Source organism: Choristoneura fumiferana, chromosome 12, assembly GCF_025370935.1.
Source record: "Choristoneura fumiferana chromosome 12, NRCan_CFum_1, whole genome shotgun sequence".
NCBI lineage: Eukaryota > Metazoa > Arthropoda > Insecta > Lepidoptera > Tortricidae > Choristoneura > Choristoneura fumiferana.
The window spans coordinates 12,596,071-12,621,581 of record NC_133483.1 but is presented as its reverse complement, the minus strand read 5'-3'; the positions used below and the strand labels follow the sequence as shown (position 1 = coordinate 12,621,581).

Below are 25,511 nucleotides of genomic sequence, written 5' to 3'. Positions count from 1 at the left end.
TTATTTTTGCTGGCGTTTTTTAAGTCGGGGGTTTTTTAAATTTAAGTTTTTATTTCATGTTTTTAAACTTTGATATATATTTTTTAAACTGTACTAGTGTGTTGGATATCCTGGCTGCAGCATCAGCTCATCTTGTTGCCACCATTGCATTGTATGTAGAATCAAATACTGATCAAAAGGAATCAAACACGACATATCTGCTATTATTTTTCCAAGAGTATACTAGTGTGCTGGATATCCTGGCTGCAGCATCAGCTCGTCGTGTTGCCACCACTGCATTCTATGTAGAATCAATTACTGATCAAAAGGAATTAAACACGACATATCTGCTATTATTTTTTCAAGAGTATACTGGTGTGCTGAATATCCTGGCTGCAGCATCAGCTCGTCGTGTTGCCACCACTGCATTGTATGTAGAATCAATTACTGATCAAAACGAATCCAAACACGACATATGTGCTATTATTTTTTATAGAGTGTACTAGTGTGCTGGATATCCTGGCTGCAGCATCAGCTCATCGTGTTGCCACCATTGCATTGTATGTAGAATCAAATACTGATCAAAAGGAATTAAACACGACATATCTGCTATTATTTTTTCAAGAGTATACTGGTGTGCTGAATATCCTGGCTGCAGCATCAGCTCGTCGTGTTGCCACCACTGCATTGTATGTAGAATCAATTACTGATCAAAACGAATCCAAACACGACATATGTGCTATTATTTTTTATAGAGTGTACTATTGTGCTGGATATCCTGGCTGCAGCATCAGCTCATCCTGTTGCCACCATTGCATTGTTTGTCGAATCAAATACTGATCAAAACGAACCCAAACACGATATATCTGCTATAGTTTTATTAAGAGTGTACCTACTAGTGTTCTGGATATCCTGGCTGCAGCATCAGGCCGAGAACTCTATAATCTTGCATAGCTATATTGTATTCATGGGTGTTTCAAATTTTAGGTCCCAAATATGTTTGAAAGCAAAGTAAATATCCATTATGCGTCTAAGATTCCTACCGCAGCGAACAAAAGAGCTGATGATCTTGAAATGGCTGAACCGATTTTGATAAATCATGTCTAAGATCCATCGCTAGAAAACCAGCTTTCAAATAAAAAAAACCGCATTCAAATCGGTCCACCCGTTTAAGCGCTACGGTGCCACAGACAGACACACAGACACACAGACACACAGACACACAGACACACACACATAGCGGTCAAACTTATAACACCCCTCTTTTCGTCGGGGTTAAAAATATACATATTCGAAAATAGTTACTACATTATTTATTTATTATTATAAAATAATGTACACGAGGGGAGGCCTTTGCCCAGCAGTGATACACTCCAACAGGCTTATAATAATAATAGTATTATAAATAAAGTAATTGATTTATTTTATTTTCAGTTCGAACAAATAAATTAAATGAAATTATATTTTTAGAAATAAATAAATACTAAATAGGTAAATTGAGACCCCGTTACGTTTAACCTTCTTAGGGGCTACACACAGGAGCGATTGGGAAATAAAAACGCTCGGCCTTCGAAATTTATTATGTTTCTTTTTACAAGTGACTGCTTGTTTGGTAGCGGCGCGACCTCACCTGTTCTCAAAGAAGCAATTTCAAGACGTATTACCCTTTGTTCGCGGGACCCTGCGCGAGGTGCTTACGACGGCGTTTATAGCGAATCTAATGTGCCTGCAAATGAAACGGCAGATTGTTCCGACTTTAATGTCTGCTAAATATCAGATGGGAATTTAAGCTTGATTAACTTTTTGGGCGATCCTGTTACTGAAATTAGAAGTTGCGCCGTCGAGTAGAAAGTTGCCTGTTACAGTGGGCCGGAGTTTCTCCGGTCTGCGTTCGTGTCACGGCTGTAGCTGTATTGCAACACGTGGATCGTTTAGTTTCGTGCTAAACAAACGCAGCGCTACTTTCGACACGGGTGCAGTTAGCGGCCCTTCATATGGAGATGCAAGGCGCCCTCTGCCTAACAACTAACAACACTTCACACGATTTCCACGACATTCTTCTTTAAACAAATTGCTTAGTTTGTTTGAGGTCTTTGTTATGCCGGCATGCCGGCTCATGTCTTGTACCACTTGCAAATAACGTCTTTGAGATATGAACAAAATACTGATTTTGTGTTCAATAAAGGTGGAATTTAGCGCAAAAATTCTAAAGTTCTATGATACACCATACCGTCTGGTCTGCTAATAATTCTGAATACGAAAATGTACGGACAGTATCTATATATAGCTCAAATTAAGAGTTATTGTGTTATGTGGCAGTAGGAGCATATCTCCCTTGAATTGAATTTGAATTAAAATAGTGAAAGCTTACTCGAACCATCGCAAACTTACTTATATAGATAGATATCTCTAGATAAATACTTAAATTACAAAACCTTTTGTTTGAAAGTCTGTTAAGTATGCTTCAAACGTTGTTTTTCGAATGTTGTTGTTTTCGTAAGGTAATTTCCTGTAATAAATTTTACTTCGTACTGACACACGCGTATGTGACTTGTAATCTACGCTTGTAATATGTTAAACAGAAAGAAAATGCAGCTAAATTCAAATAACCCGTTCGCCTGATGCTGCATGTGCCCTAGGTCGTAATAGACTCGGCCTCGACCCATTTCTGTGCGACAATAACTCAGTTATTGAGACCATTCAATATATTATTATAAATTGAAATAGATGAAATATGAGTATGACGAACTTATGCTTTTTAATAAACTATCTTTAGCATCTTTGCTGGGAATTTAAACTATCAGAAATAATCAAGTAGGTATAATCAAGTACAGAGACACAAGCAACGCTGCTTTTTAAAAGAAATCATAGGTACTTGATATTAACACATGACGTACGAGTAGATGTACTATGAAGCCGAGGGCTGCACTGTTGACCACTTTCACGGAAAATGTGACAATACCATTACTTTAAAAAAAACTTTTACTTTACTTTACCTTTTTACTTTTACTATTACTTTAAAATATAATCCTTTATTTGTCACAAGTAATACTATCTAACATCCAAAACTAAAAGTATATATAAACTAAATTAATTACTTGGCTGACACAGAAAATCATTATTATATGATCCTTGCGTTGGGTTAGCAATCAAATGGTGTGACATTACCTATATAATATTTGTAGCCTCATTCGCTACTACATACCTATACTTCATTGAATTGAGTACCTACATTGTTTTATTTATTATTCATTAATAGTTTCATTTTATTGCACTACCTTGCTAAGTTTTCCGCAAGAATATATACCGTTGTGCGTTAATTATTACGGCATGTTCTCTAAATAATAATTATTGATTAAATGCCTATTGCGGAATGACACCGCTATGTTTTTTATATTTGTTGTCCGTTCCAGTAGTTCGATGAGGTATGGAGAGTACCTATCGCATTCCTTTATGACCTGTAAGCAATTATTGTTTCACAACGTTTCCCAGAAAAGACATCAATTCATGATTCATTTGAATTGGTTATAAAATATAATAATACATTATAAATTACCGCTGCAATTCGCGTCCTTAAAGTGTAGTCATGTAAAGTTACTAGTTCCTAGTAAATAATTTAGAAACACGTCTCCTCGTTCGAATTTTAAAATCTATGCAACGTTTTACTGAACGTGTTTCATTCGAGTTTGCTGTGGAGATTTTTTAAAGTGGAAAGATACTGTTTTTGCGAAAAACCTTTTCTAAATGAAAGTTTATATAACGAACGTGTAAATAATAAATTGCAAGAATTGCTCGTTTAATGGACGCCTGTAAAACACGCGTTTTCTAAGAGGTAGCCCTCACATAGCAAATTATAGGAATAAATATACAAGAATTTCTCGTTTTAATTAATGTTATAACACTTTGGGATTAGAAATCTACAAGAGACATAAAATCTAAGTAACTTTCAATGATAAACGGTTATTTACATTAGACATATCTGTAGAAAAACTAATGTTACTCGTACTACTCGTAACATAGTCATATGTTTTTTTTTAGAAATCAAATGTATAAATTATCTTTTCAATAATATTTTGAGAAAAAAAAACAGTCGAGCTCGTTTCAAAAGTTGACTGTTGAAGGACAGTGTCTTGTCATGTTGGAATGGAAAGATTTATTGTTTCTACACATACGATGCCAGACACATTAGTCTGATATGTCTAGGACTAGTATTATTAATTTCCGAAATGTGGATTTTGCGGAATATTACATGTTATACAACGTGTCATTGGCTTCTGGTCAAAGACCAAAATCTCGAGTATAGGTTAAATTGTTTCTCAGGACAGGCATGCACTAATGTTATCTACTTTCAAGCGACTTCATTCATAATGTACTTCATAAATGGCTCGAAATAGGTATAACTTATATTCACAGATACTTAGGTCTTGAATGACCTCGCCTGGCCAGTGGCCAGCATGTACTTGTTTCTCATATGAATTCTTCGACATAATGCTCCTATGACCCTGTTTGTTAGCCTTCGTTCCAGTAGCTCGCGGCTGCGGCTGCAGGCGCTCGCGTGCCTTCTAAAGTGTAAACATGACCCACCCACTTCAACGTGCTCTAAGTGATGTCAATGCGCAGTACGTAATCATAACAAAATGACCGGCGCGGATAAACCAGCCAAGTAATTAATGGCTCCAGTGTAGACAAATGACGTGTTTCATTATTATAATGGTAAGTCATTTGCCACATGGTCGTGCGCCGCTTGGACGCTAATACAATAATAGGATTACTATAATGATAACGCATTTCAATTTACAGCATCATTGAGTCTGCACATGCACTTGCACATAGCCGTCATTAACCCAGATCGTAAGAGTTGTCGTCTTAGGGTTTATTTATTCGTTACAGCTAAGGTATGTATCAAGTACCTAGCGTGTGTGAAAGCGACATTTTCTCGTAGATGTAGGTACCTACTCGGAATATAGTTGCAATCGGTCCGTAATTTTGAGATTAGATACTAATTTATTACTACGGAAATAGGTGTCACTAGCCAAGGAAATCAAGTGATATATTTGGAATACGATGGACTTTGTAATCTAAAAGACAAATTGCTCTCTTATTCGTATCATCGCAAGCGATCGTTTTGATTAAACAGGAATTGCGTCGCGATCTCATTATCGCGTTATCTATGCACCGGTGACTCGATGACATACTGAGTGCTGCATGCCTCTCTTATCGCGCACAAACAACGCCCAAGGTCACCCAACCAACACCTATTGGCTAGTCTAAAACTTATACACACAAACATCACGCCTGTATTCCCAAATGGGGTAGGCAGAGCACACAAAACGTTACCTCATCGGAGCCACTTTTAGCAATTTTAGGTCTAAAACTTTAGACTGTAGATTTACAACAAACTTTTCCATAGCTTAACTTTATAACAAACTGCCTTTCGGAAGAAAAGTAAAAGTTAAAAAGATTGTTCTTCCGAAATTGTTTGGTCGGTAATATTTTAGAAGTAGAGCCGCCTTTTATTACTCACTTTGATGCAGAACTTTTGCTGAGTTGACTTTTGCTTAGGTTTTGTAGTACTTAATACTTTTTTGCTGAATAGTTTTAATAATCTTTGGTGAGATGAACAACAACAACTTGCCACAAAGATATCTAAAATTTTCAATCGATCTCACCCGTACCTCATATCTGCATCTACCTATTATTAAATTCTCGATAAGGCTTTCTATCCAATAGTAAGCCAGTTGAGATGAAACGTTAATTATTGTTGTGGTGCGCCCGTGGATGGCCCACATTGCTAATCACGGTGATTACCTCGCCTCAATCACGCGGCTGCGCTCTCGCTTCTAAACCAGAAGCCGCTGATGAACCCAAAAGCTCTCTGTGATACATAAACATTACAGTTTCCGCAATTTTATTACCATAACAATGATAGTAAAAAGATAAGATTAAATTTATCTTCCTAATACTATGTAGGCTGCTTATAAACATAAAAGATTCACTTGTGCGGTAAGCGGAAATTTACATTGAATCAACCATAAAATTGTCGCTTCCGAGTCCGACAATCGTTGAATTGTTGCGAGTTATTTCTCTGGTGGGAGCGTCGTTCCGTAGCGCATCTTTAAAACGCAAGTAGGTGTATAGGCTACCTCTCAAAATTTATGTGTTCAAGTGTTTGGAAATAAACCACGTACACTGCAGGACAGGTATACGAGTACGGTAAGGTATAAACAGGTACATTGAAGACAATTAAGAGACTAGAATGCATGTAGAATAAAATTCGCATTTGTCACAATAAAAGTGTCGCAAGACTATTTTGTATCATAAACGATAAGCAATAATTGGTGACCGTTTTTTTTTAATATATGGCCATAGGGTTTTCTGATGTGCACCAAGGACTGAATTAAATTACCTGTTTTCTGCATTCTTCATATTCATTAATCCTATTTATCGTGCCACGAAGATATTAATTTGCTCCGGTGACCGGATGGTTTATCTGTGCATGCACTTAACGAATAGATAGTTTATTTTTGCTAGGTACGTAGACTGAAGATTAAATATGAAAGCAACTTCTTCTTAATTTAACAATGTATTTATTTGTCCAGCGGTGGTGTAGCGGTATAGCACGTGCACGGAATGCCGAGGACCTGGGTTCGATTCCCAGCGCTGGTCTTATTTTTCTGGTTTTTCTGTGCATCTATATTTCAGTTTGTGTTTCCGATATAATGTATTTATTTGTTTTAGTATACTTAGTCTTAGTTTTTATTAAAACGTAATATATATTTTATTATTGTATGTTTAAATTAACTTGCTTGTTGCTGTATTTTTTATTGACAAATAAATAAGATAAAATAAATAAATACACTTAAAGAATTTACCACAAATGTACGAATAGGTAAAAGACGCCTCAACACATGGTTTTTGTGTGTAAAGACTAAACATTGTAGGTATCTTTAAACCTACAACATGTCTACGTTTGCAAGTGATTACTTTATCATGTTATTGTTTATGTCTAATACGCAACTCAGTTCTATTCCCGGAAATTTTTACCTGCGCATGGATTTTCGCGTTTTGTATACTGTCAAGTCAACTGTAAATTTATCTAGGTACTTAGTTAACACAAAAACCTTTTCCGATTTATACTTCTACGAATAATTGCGACAAACAAAAAAATATTGTTGCGTAAATACATATGCTAACATTTATCCTTTCGTTAAGCTTTACATGTGCAGAATATTTAGGTTACTGTGTTTAGCCAGATACACATAAGATCACTACGCTAGGAAGTATAAAAGTATCCAAACCAGTCCTGGTTCCCAGACAAAACAGGTTAGGTTAGGTCAGGATGAAATAAGTTATGCCAATTTCAGACTAACGCTTTATATTCGCGTTACCGGTATCGTGATTTACCTAGTTAGTAACTCCGGGGTAGATGGCCATAAGGGAGAGATGGCAAATCTAAATAATTCATAGAAGCGTCGACTTTACGCCGCCACTTACCGCTTAGTTCAGTTTCTATCAAGGGTGGGAGCTACGGCATAGCCAACATTTTGGGGAAATAAAAACAAAAATATGATATGACGACCGTATGACCAAGTGGTTAGACAACCAAAGCTGACTACGAAGCTTGAGGTCCCTGGTTCGATTCCCGGCCGGGGCAGATATTTGTATGTATAATACGAATGTTTTTTCTCGGGTCTTGGATGTTTTATATGTACATATTTAAGTATCTATTTATCTATATAAGTATGTTTAGCCGTTGCCTAGTATAAATAGCTAAGCTTTGCTTAGTTTGGCTCTAGGTCAATTGGTGTCAAGTGTCCCGTGATATTTATTTACTTATTAGATAAAATCCTGTTGTTTTGTTTTGTCTGGTATAAATCTTTTTAAGGGTACCTACTCAAGTTTTACGTGGTAATTATGCTAGTTTCTTAAAGTAATGATGGTTTTAGTAGTATTTGTTGCAAATTATAAGAGTAGTCGACGAGTTTCAATCCGCACTGGACCCGCGTGGGCACTATGGCCCAAGCCCTCTCATTCTGAGGGGAGGCCTGTGCCCTGCAGTGGGACGTATATAGGCTGGGATGATGAAACCTAGCTGTACCTATTCCATCAAAATTCATGGTGTTTGTATAAAAAATATTCATACAAATTACCGTATATGACATTTGTTGATATGTATTTGATGGAGGCATTTTTTCGGGTTAGTTTTGCTTCTAGAGAATTATTTTATTATTCGTAGTCCGTCGCCAATTGAATGATCTACTTAACGAGTATGCAGGGAATCAACCTTTTTAAAGAGTTAGTCATTGTTTGAACATTGCATTCTTTATCGCATCGTTCAGCACTTGAGATTAATTAAAACTTCTCAGCTAAACCGTTTTAGAAAGTTTTGGATGCAAGCCAGTAGCTGTTCTGCATCAAATACTTGTATGGAGTTTTGGATTGACGCGGTCAAGGTTATCAACAAAGGCAACCAGTTGACTTGTAACTTAATATCCTTAATACGATTATCATTTAATTTTTCAATAAATATTACTATTGATATCTACGCAGCATATTAATGGAATTGCGATATAAATTACGGCAGGTCATAATAAATCTATATAAATATGCATGCTTAGTATCTATTCTAAATTTGGAAGTAGGTAGATAGGTGAAGCAGTAACTACGTATATTTATAGTAAGGAATGCAGTGCACTAGATGTATTTATTTTATTAATACCAAGAAACCCCTGCCTTGATTGTTTTGGCCAGAGGGGAATTCCACATACAGCCCGTAATTAATGACCAGATTTATTACAATTGATGTTCACGCAATCGTTTCAAACTGGTTGAGTTTCCCCTTTGATAAACTCTCCCGGCTTTTCTATGAGCATTCGGAAATAACTCGCCAACTATTATTAAGGTGCAGAAATTACTATATCTCTTTGATTAAAACGGCTCGTTACTTCAAGTTATTTTGTTGGTCCTATTTTACCCTACGTAAGTATTCAGATTACTAAAGGAGCAGTAAAAGTGTTCACTGTCTCCATTTTACTCTCTCGTAAATGATCGATGGAATAGAATTGGGCAGTCCCACTAGCGTATTTCGCGTAATGTTAGATAATAAATCTGACACAGCGCTAACTCTGGCCAGTATCTAACGGTTTATTATTGCTTAACGATTAATAATATCTTATGTGCACCGAAGCGATGCATCTCAGCGGTTTAAATGCATCTGTGTTTTCGGTGAACACATACTCCCAAAATGCGATCAGGTGATTTATCTCGTAAAATTTCTAGTAAGAGTATATCGTCATTTTGTTCACTTTTATCTTTATAAATAGAAGAGCAGAAAAACAAACAACAATCGTGTTACAATTACAATGCACAATGCAGTAATTGTACTATACTTATGCTCTAATGAAGTGGTAGAGCTGTTATACCATCACTTCGTATTTAGCACTTTAATTTACGTAGTGCGAGGTAAAGAACGGAGAATCGGATTTTTATCGCGAATTTATTGAGTAGGTACTGTTTGACCTTGGCCGACTTCAAACCTGGAACGTGTTATTCACACGTTCTGCTCACGGCGCTTCAGGATGTTTACGTAGAAAATAATTTTGAATGGAAGGAGTGGAAACTAGGTGATTACTCTGACGTTTAACGGCCTCGTAAAACTGCTCCGATTTTGCAAAAACAACAAGAGGCGCTTAGAACAATATATACACGAGCAAAACTTTCCTTGTTTATTTGAGCATTAGATAACAGTGACCGGTTCACTTGCATTGTTTCTCGTGATATGATTGGCCTTGACAACGGCAATGAATATGGCGGTGATAAAGTAAATATCTAACGACACTAGAAGCATCTCTTCAAGTGATTACGTCATACAACAACGAAGTAGCTGCGGCGACAAGTCTGTGAGCGGACACTACCAAATAATTCATCCGGTTACGTTTGTTCCCGGAATAGACACTTTTATACCAGAGTCGTAAGACTTTAAATGGCACTGTTATAAGTGCCATTAAAAGGATTTATCTCCTTTCATAATGGTCTCAGAAGAATTCTCCAAAGCTAAAACTATTCCGTTGCATTGTTGAATATTGCGTCCTTCTCGAAATCGTCATCAGGCGGGTTATTTTGGGAGTCGCGAACATTACGATAATACCGGTGCAATGGGAGTCGTTTAACAACGAACGTTGGAACGTATGAGCCACATTTTGCATATGCGATGCATCATCTGGCTAGCACAGCTTGTCAGCCTCACTTTCTTATTAGTTCTAAGTAAGAAACTGACGCACTGAGGCTCAGTGACTGAGCGTCATGTGGCAAAACTAGAGTACTAGTTGTCCAGAGAATCTTCGTATAATACAGACTTATCTCAGATATTAGCATAGCATAGCACCAAGTCAAATTACTAATGTCTTGATTTACGCTGGTACCTATTTATTTTAAAGTGGGTAATTATAAATATAATATATTTTTTAATATTGGGTAGTTATATTGGTATGGATAGAATGCGAGTATTCCAAACTATGTACCTACGTATGTATGAATCAAAAAATGTTCAAACATTTCACCAGAAACCTTGATTATGATTAAGACATACATTTTTGATTGCATAATGATTATTGAGTCTGCACCGGTTGCAAAAAAGTAATGGATGTTAATTTACAAAAACCAGAATATTGCCTCGAAATAATAATAATGATGCCAGTGTTTAATAGCAATGTGAAATTTAAAGTTACAGACCACCTATTTTTACGATTAATGTACTAGAAACTGATGTTACTTTGCCACCCCGTGTAGGTGGTCACGGAGTAACTAAAAAAAATGTGGCTCTAGTTCATTGATATTATCCGCAAAGTAACGTCTGATTTAATAAATGATCTACTTTCTACAAATTATAAGGTTTAAAAGTGAAAAAAAAAACAACAAAAAGCTATCTTGTAATCGAACTCCAGTCATATCTTGCTGATCGATGCGATGTGCATTCCACAAATAGTATGTACCTACTTTTTGTTAGGTCTCTGGATACTTCACAAATTGAATTACAATAATACTTAACTAGGTATTTTTATTTTCCTAATTTCTAAATGAATTAACCACTTGATAAATTCAATCCTTTTTCCATATAACGAGATATACGAGTATGCGATTGAAGCCAGCGTGCGTTAAGTTATTGTCATGGAATATTATTATTGTTCTTTGTGGAATCCATTTATCAGAAGCTGGGAGCTGTCGCTAGGATTTATGTCAATAAATAAATCTTCGGTAATGTTAGTGATTTGTGTCAGTAAAAATAGAATACATGTGAATAAAACACAAGATCAGTTCATCTGCTCGTAATTTGTCTCTTGTAACGCATCTTAACTTAACAATAATTCAAAGGTTAGAGATTGTCATAAGAAAATAAAAGATTTCGACAAATTGTGAAACTCCTCCTTTTTTGACGTAGATAAAAAAAATGTGCCAAACATCCCTCGCTCCGAGTCATTTCTGGTGCAAAGGCTGCCCATAGCTATCCAACGTGGAAATGTCGCGAGCGTTATGGGCACCTTTGCGCCGGGAATGGCGAGGGGCGAGTTATATGACTAGGTTATTGTTTTAATAATTTGTAATAAGAAAATAAAAGATTTCGACAAATTGTGAAACTCCTTTTTTGAAGTCGATTAATAAAATGTGCCAAACAATAGCAACTGACAAAGTGGCAGAAAAAGAAAATGTTAGAGAATTTATTTATTATTTTATTAGTATTCATTTATTTATTATTTTTCTATTATGTGTGTGTCGAATAAACTTTTTTCATTCATTCATTCAATTAAACAGAACCATAACATTTTTTTTTCTTATTAACCTTTACGTAAGTAGGTTAGGTACATGTACAAACGTAGGTAACGATTTGGTTGAAAAAATTAACACTCCAATCAAACTCTACGGAAATTAAATTTCATTACTTTAACGTGCTTATTTATTAAATATTTTGTGAATGAAACATAATATTTTGTAATGTACCAAGTTTGCAAACTGTCTTTAAAGAATAGCGAGGGCGAGAAAGAGCACTACTTCTCATGCAGTGCTGTTAACTAGAAATTAAAACTCAGCTTATTTAAGATCATTTAGCTTCTGGATTTAAGTAACTACTCGTACCTAAGTTAATTTTCAACTAAGTCTGAATAGGTAGGTACACTCGAACCAACTGAATCGTGACCCACTGTGGAACCTTTTAGTAGAAAAAGTCATAGTGACGTCGTATTGCTTGACAAGGGAATTTATTATGATACTTACTGTGAGAAGGTTCTACGGTGGGTCAGGAATCAAATGGTTTGACTGTAAGTAAGATTTGGTGTAATGTTTTTCATCGCCCAAGACGGCTTCAGTTTTCCGTACCGACTGGATTATATATAAAATTCTCTTTCAAAGTACCTACTTCAAACAACAAAAAATAAAGATGCTACAAAATTAAACGTGAAATGTATTTGAAGGTGAGCAATAAAAGTTCACGTTTGTTATGATAAGGCCTGTTGTTTCGAGTTGTGCGTTTTATTGCCCCGAATATATTGTGATTACGCCACCGACGCGGACTGTCGCCGTGAACGGATTCCCTGACGGTTTCATTAGCGTGTTTGTAACGATTTTTTGTAGATTCACTGATAATTTACTCTTTCCATTATCTTTCATTAGGCAGATGAAAAGATTTCGTTCTGAGGGAATTTGATGTTCGTTTAAAATAAACATGGGAAGTAGTTCGAGATGCGTTTGAGTTAGCCTACGAGTGACGGACGGTATTTATACGATAATGTAGGTGCCAAAATGCCACGTACGGATTGCATGCCGCGCATATCTTGAGGATGCTCGCTTGCACCCCGTCAAACGTATAGATCGGTCAATTATAATTATATTTAGATCCGATAAACACTGTAAGTATGTTCATTCTATTCTCACAGTTTATAACGAACTACACAGAACAGATTAAGATCTGAAACAAATAAATATAAACATGGAAGTATGAGAAGCATTTCATCATTAGCCGGAAGATGTCCACTATAGAACAAAAGCCTCCCCCTTTGAACGCCATACTATAATGAACAATAACTCGTCACTTGCATCCACCGGTTGTTTACAACTATTGTCATGTCATTAGTCCACCTAGTAGTAGGCCTGCCAACGCTTCGCCTTAAGGAACGCACTCGAGAATCTTTCTCCGCAAACGGTATCAGTTCCTTATAAGCTATGTGACCGGCCAGTAACACTTCAACTTGCATAGTCTTCGAACTACATATTATGTCAGTGATTTTAGTTCCTCGGTGATAACATATTTACTTCGATCAAAAATATACGAGTAACCCTAGCGATTCCAAGAAATTCCTTGTTCCTTCACAGATGTTATCCAATACGCCAGAAAATTGCATTATACGAGTACTTCTGCTGTAGGTATTGTATTTGCATGCATTGCATCTAGATTAAATCGCTGCCGATAACCTCGTCTGCTGTAGCGACACACATCGGCGGCATAAAACGAACACGATTTTTATGCATTTTATATAGTTCCTTAAACTGCTTTACCAAATGCATGCAACTGCAGCTGTAACTGCTGCGTTGTAACTTTGTTAACAACTTACTATCAGGAATTTTCACGAATATTACGGTTAAAACCTACGTCAGTTAAAAATGTATTTTTTAAAATTTTATACATATAAAAACCAGTCAGTATCTACCTAATACTTACTTTTTAAACAAACCTTACTATGGACAAAATAAGCATTTTCGCCTTGTCTCAGATGACAGTAAATTCAGACTTCATTACTAATATTATGTAACTATGCGTAATAGTAAGATACGTTTTCAAATCACACTGACACGATGTCGGTTAAAAACTAATATTAGGCGTTCGGGTGATCCTAATTGTGAGATGCGCGTCGGGAACTCTGGAGTCGAGAGTGAGCTTAAGCCAGGCATCTCGTATTACCGTTAGCAACTACGACGCAGCGCCGCTAACTAAGTACATATACTACTAGATAGTCATGCGCCTCGATTATGATACTATCTTTCTTATAATGGCACATATAATCCGATCTTGTAGTTGGCGGATCAGAAGTCTTCGGAATCATGTTACACAGATTAATCAGTGCACAGAGCGAATACGTGTGGAGTCTATGGTAGTTGCCGTCGGTTGTGCTAATAGTAAATTTCCTAGTAAAGCTTGTTATATTTATAAGGATCTATAGATAATGTTTGACCAAATGATCAAACCCTAACTTAACCTATTTTTATGATTTTTGACCAAGCATACATCAGGACCAAAAAAAAAATTATGTTTATAAGATTTATCCATAAGTTTTAAATGAATAAACCTAAATCTGAAAGTTTTATTTCATATATATTGAGTAAAATTATATCTGTACTTGACGCAATGGCAGAATAAATATTGACAATGCAATTTAGCAAAACGTTTAACGTATAAAATGTATACATAGGAAGAACGTTGACTTAACGAGACTGGGTTTTTTTCACTAGGTGCGGCTATCCATCATAATAACTAAGATTCGTCGAACTTCGATTTCGCGAAATAGGTTCGCCCTTACGTGATGAAACTTTTACAATATACCTTAATATTACAACATATATGTGGCTTACCAATATGATAGAGAAAGAATTTTCACGACGTACCTAGATTATGGACCCTCGATCACTTTTCTCTAGGAATCGACTGAAGTAATTTTTTGTAATATATCCGAGTAAGATAAGAGCAGGTTGATTTTTGTCTTCAACACAGAACTACCCAAACTCGTGGCTAACATTGGCAATGGAGACACAAACTTAACACATAATAACATTAATTTTAAATTAAACCAGAAAACACATGAGCACAACAATATAATGTTCAATGCTAGAGCATTTGCCGGCGCCTCACGTACGTCTTATAATATTATAAATCCCGGTTTGCGTGGGTGGACACAATTGTCGGTTTCTTCTGATAACGCGGGATGACCGCCGCCTTATCGTGAGAAAGTTCTACGGCATAGTTCACTATTAAAACGTTACTTCGAAGCTCATCAAAGATTTGTTAATACAACCTCGAAAAAAATATTAAAATAGCTAGAATTTTTCTTACAATTTTAAGTATTGATTAACACATTTAAAACCCACAATGTTTTTTTATAAGATTTCGTATCGAAGAGCTTTATCCCAAACTTTATTTTTAATAGAAATACATAGGTATTCGATCAAGCAGAAAAGTTTCACAGCTCTCAAAATTATTTCTAACAACATTTAAACTTGCTTTTGTAACACTACGTGCGTAACAAATGAAATTAGATGTCAATATTAGGTTTCGTAATAACAAGCTTGTGCTAGATGCTAAAATGGTGCTCGTCCCAGTTTGGTTGAAATTGGTACCTAATATATGTGGTGTAATAAACACCATTTAGCACCAGTTGCAAAGTACTTAATAAGTGACTGATCAAACTCGACGGCAGTCATCTGATAATTGCATTCAAAGCGTTACGAGCACATAGATAGAACTATCATGCCTACGGCGTGAACATCGCAAGTTCAACACCACGACTATAAAGGTCCCTGTGTAGGCGTTTAGCTGGAAATGAAACTGGTGATGAAAGGTAACAAACGCTTTTGTCACCTGCACTCAATAGATGGACTTATTGTTTTCATTCCAGCGATGTAACGCGAGCTCTGCGGTGCACTTGCGGCTTGTCGCGCGGCTAGCTAACTCAGAGACCGCTCGCACTTTGATATTTCCTCTACCGTACAGACCAAGCCGATTATATTACATCGGCCTACCATTTTTATCTAAGGAATGGGAATTTAAAACACGCCGCTTAATTTAACACTTTGCCTATGGTCGTTTGGCGTTTCCGGCTCACTTTATTCGATTCCCCGTATTTATGACGCTGAACTCGATCAATATTGTACCGCGGCCCGCAGCTTTGAATTAAGATAACGGTTTTATTAACTTCTAATTCAATTCGTGGAATACATTCTTTATCTTTTCCACTTAAATATCAACTTTTTCTTATGAATGTGACTTTCATAGTGAAATGGGTAGGTACTTACTAAGCTATGGCGTCGAAAGATTTAAATCGTCGGTTGCAGTTTATCCTAAACGTGAAAGAATTTTGAACTTTGCTTTTTTTGTATACATCTAAAGAGCAAACAGCAAAAAAAATGTGTTCACATTCTTACCTGATTAATATACGCAGAATCGTAGAAACACCTGAAAAAAAACTGTTAAAAAAGTCTATGTTAGTTCAGGTTGACTGCCGTGACTGAAAGTCTACTAAGGTTAAGCTGATTTTTGGCTAAGATGATTTTTTTTGTTCATTTAAAAGCTTTTATTTAGGTACATTGCTATGTTCGTAAGTATATGTAACGTATGTACTTGCTGTGTTCGGATATCTTGCTGTGTTTGAAGTTCGGTATGGATATGTAGGAGATAAAGACAATACGAGTACAGGTACAGTCAACAAAAAATCTTAAATTAAAAATTATCTTCAAACAAAACCGTTTTGTTACACGTCACACGTTTATAGTCTTAGCACTAACAATTGTATTTAATTTATCTATTCCATTTAGATAAGATTCATAGACTGTAATAGTAGTGTCTTCCTTAAACATTATTGCGATCTGGTACAATTGTGCTTGATCAATTGCAATGGCCACGATATATTTATAGACCTTGTTAATTACTCAGGATGCCACGTTTAGAAATGTAGCAGGTAATTGATTGGTCAATTAAAACAAATAAATTGCAATTTTTTACAAATTTCTTGGCCACCATAGTTCAATCTTGACAATTGTTATCGTCATAAATAGTTAGTACCTAATGGGTAAGCCAGTGATGATACCTATCTCCATTCGTGATTACCCTCTTCCGTGAGCCGGGTCAACTCGCGGGGGTCATGGTCTAACACAGGTCTTCGTTTAAAGGAGGAACTTTCTAGCTGTAATATATCCAGTCACTTCCATACCTGCTTATTAATTAATTGAAGACAGACGAGACGTGTCAAACGAACAATATTATCTTTAATCGTAAAATCTGCAGAGCTGTTATGTGTTAAATGTTGTTTTATCTTAATTTAACATAGTGAAATGTCAAACGAAGTGATACGTGAAATCCGATGCCGATCCGTTAAGTCCTGGATAGTTTTTCGTCCCGGGATAAAATGTTTACTCTATTTTTAGATAGGTAGGCGGTTAAATATAAAAAATTGTCGTTATTAATTTATAATCACGTTATGTGTTTTATAAAGACGTATCAAACGGCCAGTTCTGTCACTAAATCACGAATTTTAAAACCTTGTCTTTTTAACGTTTATATGACGTGTTTAGTGTTATATTTATATTTGTGGCATTTTATTGTGCATGATGCGAAAGTAGTCATTACATTACGGAGTAAGTGACAACAAAGAGGTCGAGTTTACTTTTATTTAACCAAAGTGAGAATCTAACGAAAACTTTGGTCTGGGACACGCAGCCCTTTCCGATTTCCGATACCCGACGCAAAATTTATTAGCCAAGTGAAAGGTTGGGTAGAGACCGACCCCTTCAACATTTCTTTTCATAAACTCCTGTAGAAGTTATAAAAAGATGAAAAAAATTGTGACGCAAATTACAGCACTTCAGAGTAATGAAAGATATATTTTGGTCTCGATTTGCTTCTTCATAGCATATTTTTCAAATTTGAGTCCTTTTTGATTTTTATTAAGAGCTGATTTACGGCTTAATCTGGTATATCCTACTGCTAGTTATTGTTAAGTATCTGTTCTCGAAAGAAAATAGAAACGCTGTCTTTTTATCTGTAAAGACTCTTTTATCTGAGACATGTAGAGATGTTAACTTAAAATTAATATTAAACACTCAGGTCTGCTATTTCTTAAACTGTGGAAAAATTTGGTTTCTCAGTTCACGTAAAACATATATTTAACCTTTTAACAGTGTGTATTTTCATACAAAATCTTGCATAAATAATAAGGAATCAAAAACTGTAGAGTATTTTCTGTCGACATAGAATTACAAAATTTGACTAAAATCTGTTTTTCGTAGAAATATTCTGAAATAAAAAATTACTTTTTGTTACCCTACTGCTCGAAGGAGGGTTATGTTTTTCAAGCGTATTTATGTATGTATGTATATAGGTATACGTATGTATGTATGTGATGTATGACCATTTCTTTGGTCCTCGCTGCAGCCTAAGCGGTTGGACGGATTTTAACATATGAGGTATCATTGGATTCGTCATAATTGTCGGAGTGACATAGGGTATATAATATTTGAAAATGGCTTCCGCGAAAAAAAATTGTAACAATTGTATATCAAATGAAAGCTTATAATTAGCCCAATCTAAATATATAGGGGTTGTAGTAGTTTAAACCTACCATTTTCACAGAACTATCAAAAAAGTATGAAATAAAACAATATTTAAAAAAGCGAAAACCCGACTGCTTTAAAAAATATTAAAAAGAAGAAAACAAGTCTAGTAGTCTAGAACTCTGTTGAGTAGCTAACTTAAAGTTCAACAAAGGGGACCCATTCAAATTGTGACCAGCTCAAAAATTCTTAGTACATATAAAGTTTTTTTATACCTAATGGGTCCCGACTGTTGAACTTTAAGTTAGCTACTCAACAGAGTTCTAGACTACTAGACTTGTTTTCTTCTTTTTAATATTTTTTAAAGCAGTCGGGTTTTCGCTTTTTTAAATATTGTTTTATTTCATACTTTTTTGAAAGTTAGCTATTTAACAGAGTACTAGAGTACCTACTAGACTTGTTTTTTGTTTTTAGTATTTTTAAGGCAGTCGGTTATTTAGATTTTTTAAATTTATTGTTTTATTCACTCTTAATAAGTTGTCAATTGGTATAAAAAAACAGCGCGTTCCTTCGTATTAGGAAGTCGTAATATATTTTTATATGTAGGTAGTCACTCATTCTGTGTATTGTGTATGTATAGAATAGAGCATGAATAGAGGCATTATCAGTAACAACTTGGTATTTGGACGCGCAGACAACCCGTTCGCTCAAACTGGCCATTATGTAATAAAGTGATCTGATTAATCAATAGAGTAGAGTGGGTCCAGCCGCCACTCTGTGTACCGCTAACGGCGGACATCCTGGCTTTAGCACCCTGTCACATAGTGAACTTTCAATTGAATCTACGTTATTAATAGCCACAACACATTCTATTAATAGGGGGCTTCGCACGCTCATTAATTCGTAGTAATACACGAATGTTAAACAGTGTCGGCGGGTTTGTTTATTGTTGGAGGGACGGTGCAAGCGCGAGACTCCAAGAAACGCGGTGGGTAAACAACTGTCTCAGAGAAACTGCAGTGTACTAAGTACCGCACTCACTGTATTTATGAAATAGAATTAATGTATTTACTAACCTAGTTTTAAATTGAGACGCAAGTCCAATAGGACTTTATCAATTTCACAGAAATTGAATTTTCGCTCGTTATGTATTTATAATTGTTTTGTTTACAACTGGGATTACGAATCAACGTGGAGTAATAAGATTTAGCAACTCTATTTTATCTCTTATTTGGTTGGTTTTCTGAATGTTTCAGTAGCGTAGGTAGTTAAACAAAAGTCTACCAAATGTACTAATTACAATTATGATATTAAAAAGCGGCTCTCATACTGTTACGTTCCAAGCCTCACGTTACCTACCTACGTGCTATGGTCTAGCCACCCTTGGTCTCCCCTTGCCTATAGCTTAGCTGCCAAAGCGTACTTATCAGATGACTTTACTTTTGACGTATTTCGGGAAAGTTGAGCAACGTATGGATCATGGGCTTAAGAACTTTCTTTTGTTATGTTGAAACGTTAAACCTCGGTTAATTTATAATACAAATCTGTGAGGGTGGAATTGACTATTTAGATAAAGAAGGGAATTAAAGTTGTCTAAAGTTTCAATAGAGATTGTTTATTGCATTGAGCTAACCCCAATTGAAACATTTATCGTCGCTACTTGAAAGTAAAATGGCAGTATTTTTGGTCTGACTTGCTTCTTTTTAGTAACAATATTGACTAGTGAGTTCTACGAGCGAGTAGGTGCGCTAACCAAACGCGGACGATGTTTACAAAATGTGTCACGTTTGCCTCTCAAGCAATATGTAATATCGGCGTAACTCGACAAACTAAGCGGATCCGATTTCTAAAGGAATCTCTGTGCGCAGCAATAGATTAAAATTTAACTTAAAATTAGTTTTCCCTTTAAGATCTGTGCCAACTTTTGCTTCCATAAACATTGTATAATTAGTAATTGTTTGCACTGCGTTTGTATCCATAATATATGTTAGTATTATCTATTGTGCAAGTGTCTGAGTCAGAGAAGTGCACATTACTGTACTCAATTAAATAATAGAGAATACCTCAAAAATAATGAAGTTATCATGTAGAGTATTTTTTGTATGAAATATATATCTTAGGTCTAGGACTACTATTAGATAATGAATTGATTAGTTTAAAAGCATGTGTATTTATTAATTAGGTCTCATGGAGTCATAAAATCCGAAATATCAAAGTAAACAAATGCACCTGTGCAGTTTCAATTTCAGCTCTACGGAAAACTCATCCAAGGCGAGGACACTATCACTGCAAGTTAATCACTGTTAACCTTAACTTTCCCAGTCCGATTGTTAGACGTTAGCAATATAAGTATAATTTATCGTGTATGCTCTCGCGCACGCCGGCTTCGAGTTGATATCGACACGCGCTCCCCGTTGCGGACAATCAGTAACTGAACGTTTCGTTGGGCCGGACCAGTTATTATGCGCCCACCGATGCCATCAATATACACTAACACGTGGGTACGACTGATATCACGTCGCACACGCAGAACCGCGGCTTATCGCTGCATCGCCGGTAAAAGCTCGTGATTCATCATCAGAATTAGGTTTCGCGTGTGACATCATCAGGGCATGCAGCAATGTAAACATTAGATACCCGCAGCCAGCGTCAGCACCACAGGTCCCTCTGATCAAACACAGCTTACGTGACGTTTGTTTCCCGTATGGTTAGAATCAAAACTCATCGTCTAAATATTTGTATTTTCTGTCTACATACTTTCGAAGAAAATCACTTACTTAGAAACATGGATTTACACAGAAACACTTCTGAATAACTAAAGTCATTTGTTCAACACGAAACATGCGTTCAACTTACTTAGATATTTTTAAAATTGGTTTATCTTTATGTGACAGATTTTAAATAATATAAATTTGTTTGCAGCTTGAGTTATTTAAGTAGAATTACAGTAGTTACGAGTACTTACTTACTTTACGGCGAATGTGCCCGACTGAAATCTGAAAATACTCACAAATATACCGAAGCTCCTAAACTCACTCTTTGTCGGTCCCTAACTGATTGCTTCTCTCACCCACTCAAACGTTTGCTGGTAGAGATCCCTTAATTTGTACAACTATCTCAAAGTTTGTCTGTTTACATACATACATACAAAGCACTTAAGAAGAATTCTCAATGTGTTTCCTTATGAGTACCCACTAAAAAGGTTACGATTGTCAGGTTTTACATATTTATAAACCCAAGGCGAGCTTTTACTTACGTAGTGCAATCGTGTGTGATACACGAAATAACAGCTTAGTAGCTTTATTGATCAATGGAGCAGAATGGAGCGGGCATAATACATTGAAAGTTGCTCCTTTTCCCTAATAAAGATAAATTGAATAATTCTTCCACATTATAGGTACTGCTTTCTGCTGTATAAAGACTGAGCTTAGCCCTTCGTAATGCCATCTGAAATTCTTTCATTTAAATAATAACATTTTTCGACTATACCCACGACGATAAGCACATAAGCCATTTTAATAGGTTGATATAAAAGAAAATTATATTTAAACCGTACCTACCTGAAAGTCCACATTGCAATTTGGACTTTCCCGCTTTGCATGCATCGTTTAATCGAAATGCCGGGTACATACCTACTTAGATGTCTCTTATCACTATCAAAGTGGGTCGAGACTCGCTCAACATAAACCTTTGCGATATTTCCTTCTTGACTACCACCTTCCTTGGTAATGTTCTTTGTTTTATCTAACAGGAACAAAATTACGATTAACAAAACACTCAGCGGCGAATGGGAAATTAGGTAAATAATTACATGCGACTCAAAAACATTGTTTAGAAATATTTTTTCCTCTAAGCTCCGTTGTCACTCTGTAGTAAAGGAAAGCCATAACATTTTTGATACTGTTTTTGACAATGAAGAGTTGTTGTTTGATAGTGTTATCAAGATCTGCTACAGAATGTTATACTCGTATTATTCATTTAACGAGACAGAAAGACGCTTCAGAAACTGGCTGCCTATTTTAATTATCAAAGGAATCAGAACGACAATACTACAAATGAATATTCAACTTATTGAGCACCGCAAGGTCGTTTAAAATAACGATTTATAAAATAAGTCAGCCGTTTTTGATGAAAATAAAAATGATTTAATAAAAATAACAGGTGAAGTTTCGCCGTTGCGTGTTATAATAAAATGTTACGTAATTGATCAAATCTACGTTGTAATCCAAAACAGATATGAATCAGTGTGTTAAACCATTTATATAGCTGGCGTCTAATCGATTAGTTCCTCATTACCACGAGTTACTTACGTTCATGTACCTACCTATAGAGGCGCATGGTGCATCGCAGAGTTAATTCAGTCGGTGAACACATTCTTGACATTGGTAAGGTCAATTATAGCACTAACGCGAGCACGGCAATTTCTTAAATCGCTGTCGGTATATACTTAGCCACATTTATTGAATCACTAGTTTTTGCCCGCGGCTTCGTTCGCGTGGAATTCGGTTATCGCGCGCTGTTCCCTCGGGAACTGTGTATTTCTCCGGGATAAAAGTAGCCTATGTTACTCTCTGGCCCATAAACTATCCCTATGCCAAAAATCACGTCGATCCGTCGCTCCTTTTCGACGCGAAAGACGGACAAACATACAAACGCACACACTTTCGCATTTATATTATTCGTATGGATTGACTGCTGCTGCTGCTGAGCTGGCAACGTTGCATTTTTGTTAGTTTTCTCGATTATTCCATGAAAATTTAATGAAAATTAAAAATGTAGTCGGTTAAAACTGTGTTTAGGGTTCCGGAGCCAAAATGGCAAAAACGGAACCCTTATAGTTTCGCCATGTCTGTCTGTCTGTCTGTCCGTCCGCGGCTTTTCTCAGGGACTATCAATGCTAGAAAGATGTAATTTTGCACAAATATGTATCTAAAGTATGCCGACAAAACGGTACAATAAAAATTTCAAAAAAAAATTGACGTAAAGTGGGGGTGATTTTTTTTTCTCATCCAACCTTGTAGTGTGGGATATCGTTGGATAGGCCTTTTAAAAGCATTAGGGGGTTGCTAAAACGATTTTTCGATTCAGTTATTTGTTTGCAAAATATTCAACTTTAAAGTGCAAATTTTCATTAAAATCGAGCGTCCCCCCCACCCTCTAAAATCTAAACCGGTGGGTGGAAAATTTTCAAAAAATTCAGAATGGTAGTAAATATATCAAACTTTCAAGGAAAACTATAACGGCTAAGTTTGCTTGAGAATTATTAGTAGTTTAAGAGTAAATAGCAGCCTAAGGTATAAAATATACCTAAACTTGGAAGATTCCGTATAAAATACGAAATCATTAGAAAAATATTACTTATTTTTTTCGTAATGGCTACGGAACCCTATTTTGGGCGTGTCCGACACGCTATTGGCCGGTTTTTAATATATAAGTTAATGTGTCTATTCACTCCAATAATTATTGCGTGATGGACTTTTATTTTCTTTAAAAATCGTTTATAATCATTTTTTCGTTTTTAAAGAATATAAAAGTCTATCACGAATAATTATTGGAGTAGACACATTAACTTATATATTAAGAACAGTTCTATCAGACCACATTTTTAATTTTCATTAATATTTTATGGAATAATCGAGAAAAACTAACAAAAATACAACGTTGCTAGCTCAGCAGGTATAAACGCTCTTAAAGCGTATACCAAATTTAATTATAATTTTTGGTTAGATATTAAATTAAACATTCTGTTCGTTCCAGAAAGTTAAAGTATAACTTTTTCCTGTATTAAAGTTTTTTATACAGACCTATTGAACATATTAAGCTCGAAACTCATTTCATTATACTTAAGATTCTTCGCCTCCCGTATATTCGTAGGTACGAGTACTTACCAACTCTTATCTAAACAGATACAGAACAGAAAACACGGTCCTCTTCTTTACCCATCTGGTACAAAGGATACTGTTAACTACATTTGTATTATATTGAATCATACTTTATACGAGTACATAAATTAGGTATACGAGTCTATAAGAAATAAGATACGCTTTAGGCAATGTTCTTACAATTTATTTTATGCACATCACACACACCGCAGCAGTACAGGGGCTTTGCCTGTCTAATATACTCGTAATTACTTACCTAATTATGCTCAAAAGTAAATACAACTGTTTCCTATTATAAGTACCTGGTACATACATGCATACAAAATACCGTTATTATTACATAATAAATACTTGGTTATTTATCGTATTCGTATTTATTTGTGTAATGACGAACTAATCCAACACGAGGCAGGGCAAGTATTGTAATACAGAACAATTATTATTAAGATGATGTGTACTTCGTCATTTCCAGCGTTACAATAGCTATTGGTTGTAATAAATAATATAAATTGACTTCAAATGCACAATGCTCAATGCTGTACCAAGTAAGTACCAATAGCAAGCGCAAAGATAACATCAAAGGCGGTAACGGTAGTGATAAATGACAATTGTCTCGTCCTTTAACTACAATAAATACTCCATTGAGGCAGTATGATACTATTTCTCGCCTGCTTATAATCATTAAGAGCTATTGTCAGCAACTTGTTACGATATTTGAATTGAATGCCTCCATAGTCTCCGGGACGTTATCTGCTAGATTTAATCAGCTGATAACCCATAGTTAAAGAGCAAATCATGTGGTCCGTACGACAGAGACGCCAATCTAACGTACCTAATGGTTTTTGTCTCCTAGAAACGGAACAAGTCATTTGGAAAAACCGCCTACAAATTTGCAGGATCAACACCACAAAGCCATGCAAACATCTCCGTAAATCTTGCGGCCGCGACCGGACGTGAGCAAAAAGACAACAATGCTCAATCACAATAACACTACATCAATACATAACAGGCGACACACCATCTTTGGTAATATACGCGAGCGAGTTTGTTTTGCTGGAGTTGGTACCTATGCGTCATCAGAAGCGAGACGCGGGAAGTGTACCTTGCAGAGTAAACCACTTGACGCGGCACCGCCCACGACGACGCCTCCAACGGCGTGCCGCGACGGCCAAACTGTGAGTGAGCACATTAGGAAACCGCTGCTTTGTACACTTGACGTGCCTAACTCATGAGTCCTGCGCATGCCGCCATCGACATATACCATATATCGGTATAAACTGTACGTTTCTTAAATCAGAACTGCATATAACAAAAAGTTGGAAAACCCCCGACTTTGTCACTTCA

At 36.0% G+C, this 25,511-nt stretch overlaps 2 protein-coding genes across 3 annotated transcripts in view; one reads left to right on the top strand and one right to left on the bottom strand.

Moving 5' to 3' along the window:
• Positions 1-20,726, bottom strand: part of Timp (Tissue inhibitor of metalloproteases) — a 47,976-nt gene extending 27,250 nt beyond the window's left edge. Inside the window, exon 1 of one of the 2 annotated variants that reach the window (XM_074095377.1) lies at positions 20,515-20,726. The gene's annotated coding sequence lies outside the window, so the exon portion shown is untranslated. The remainder of the gene's footprint in view (positions 1-20,514) is intronic. The other variant, XM_074095376.1, reaches the window with a different exon arrangement.
• Syn (synapsin) overlaps positions 1-25,511 on the top strand; it is a 100,572-nt gene that overhangs the window by 59,482 nt on the left and 15,579 nt on the right. The gene's annotated exons all lie outside the window — the stretch shown is intronic.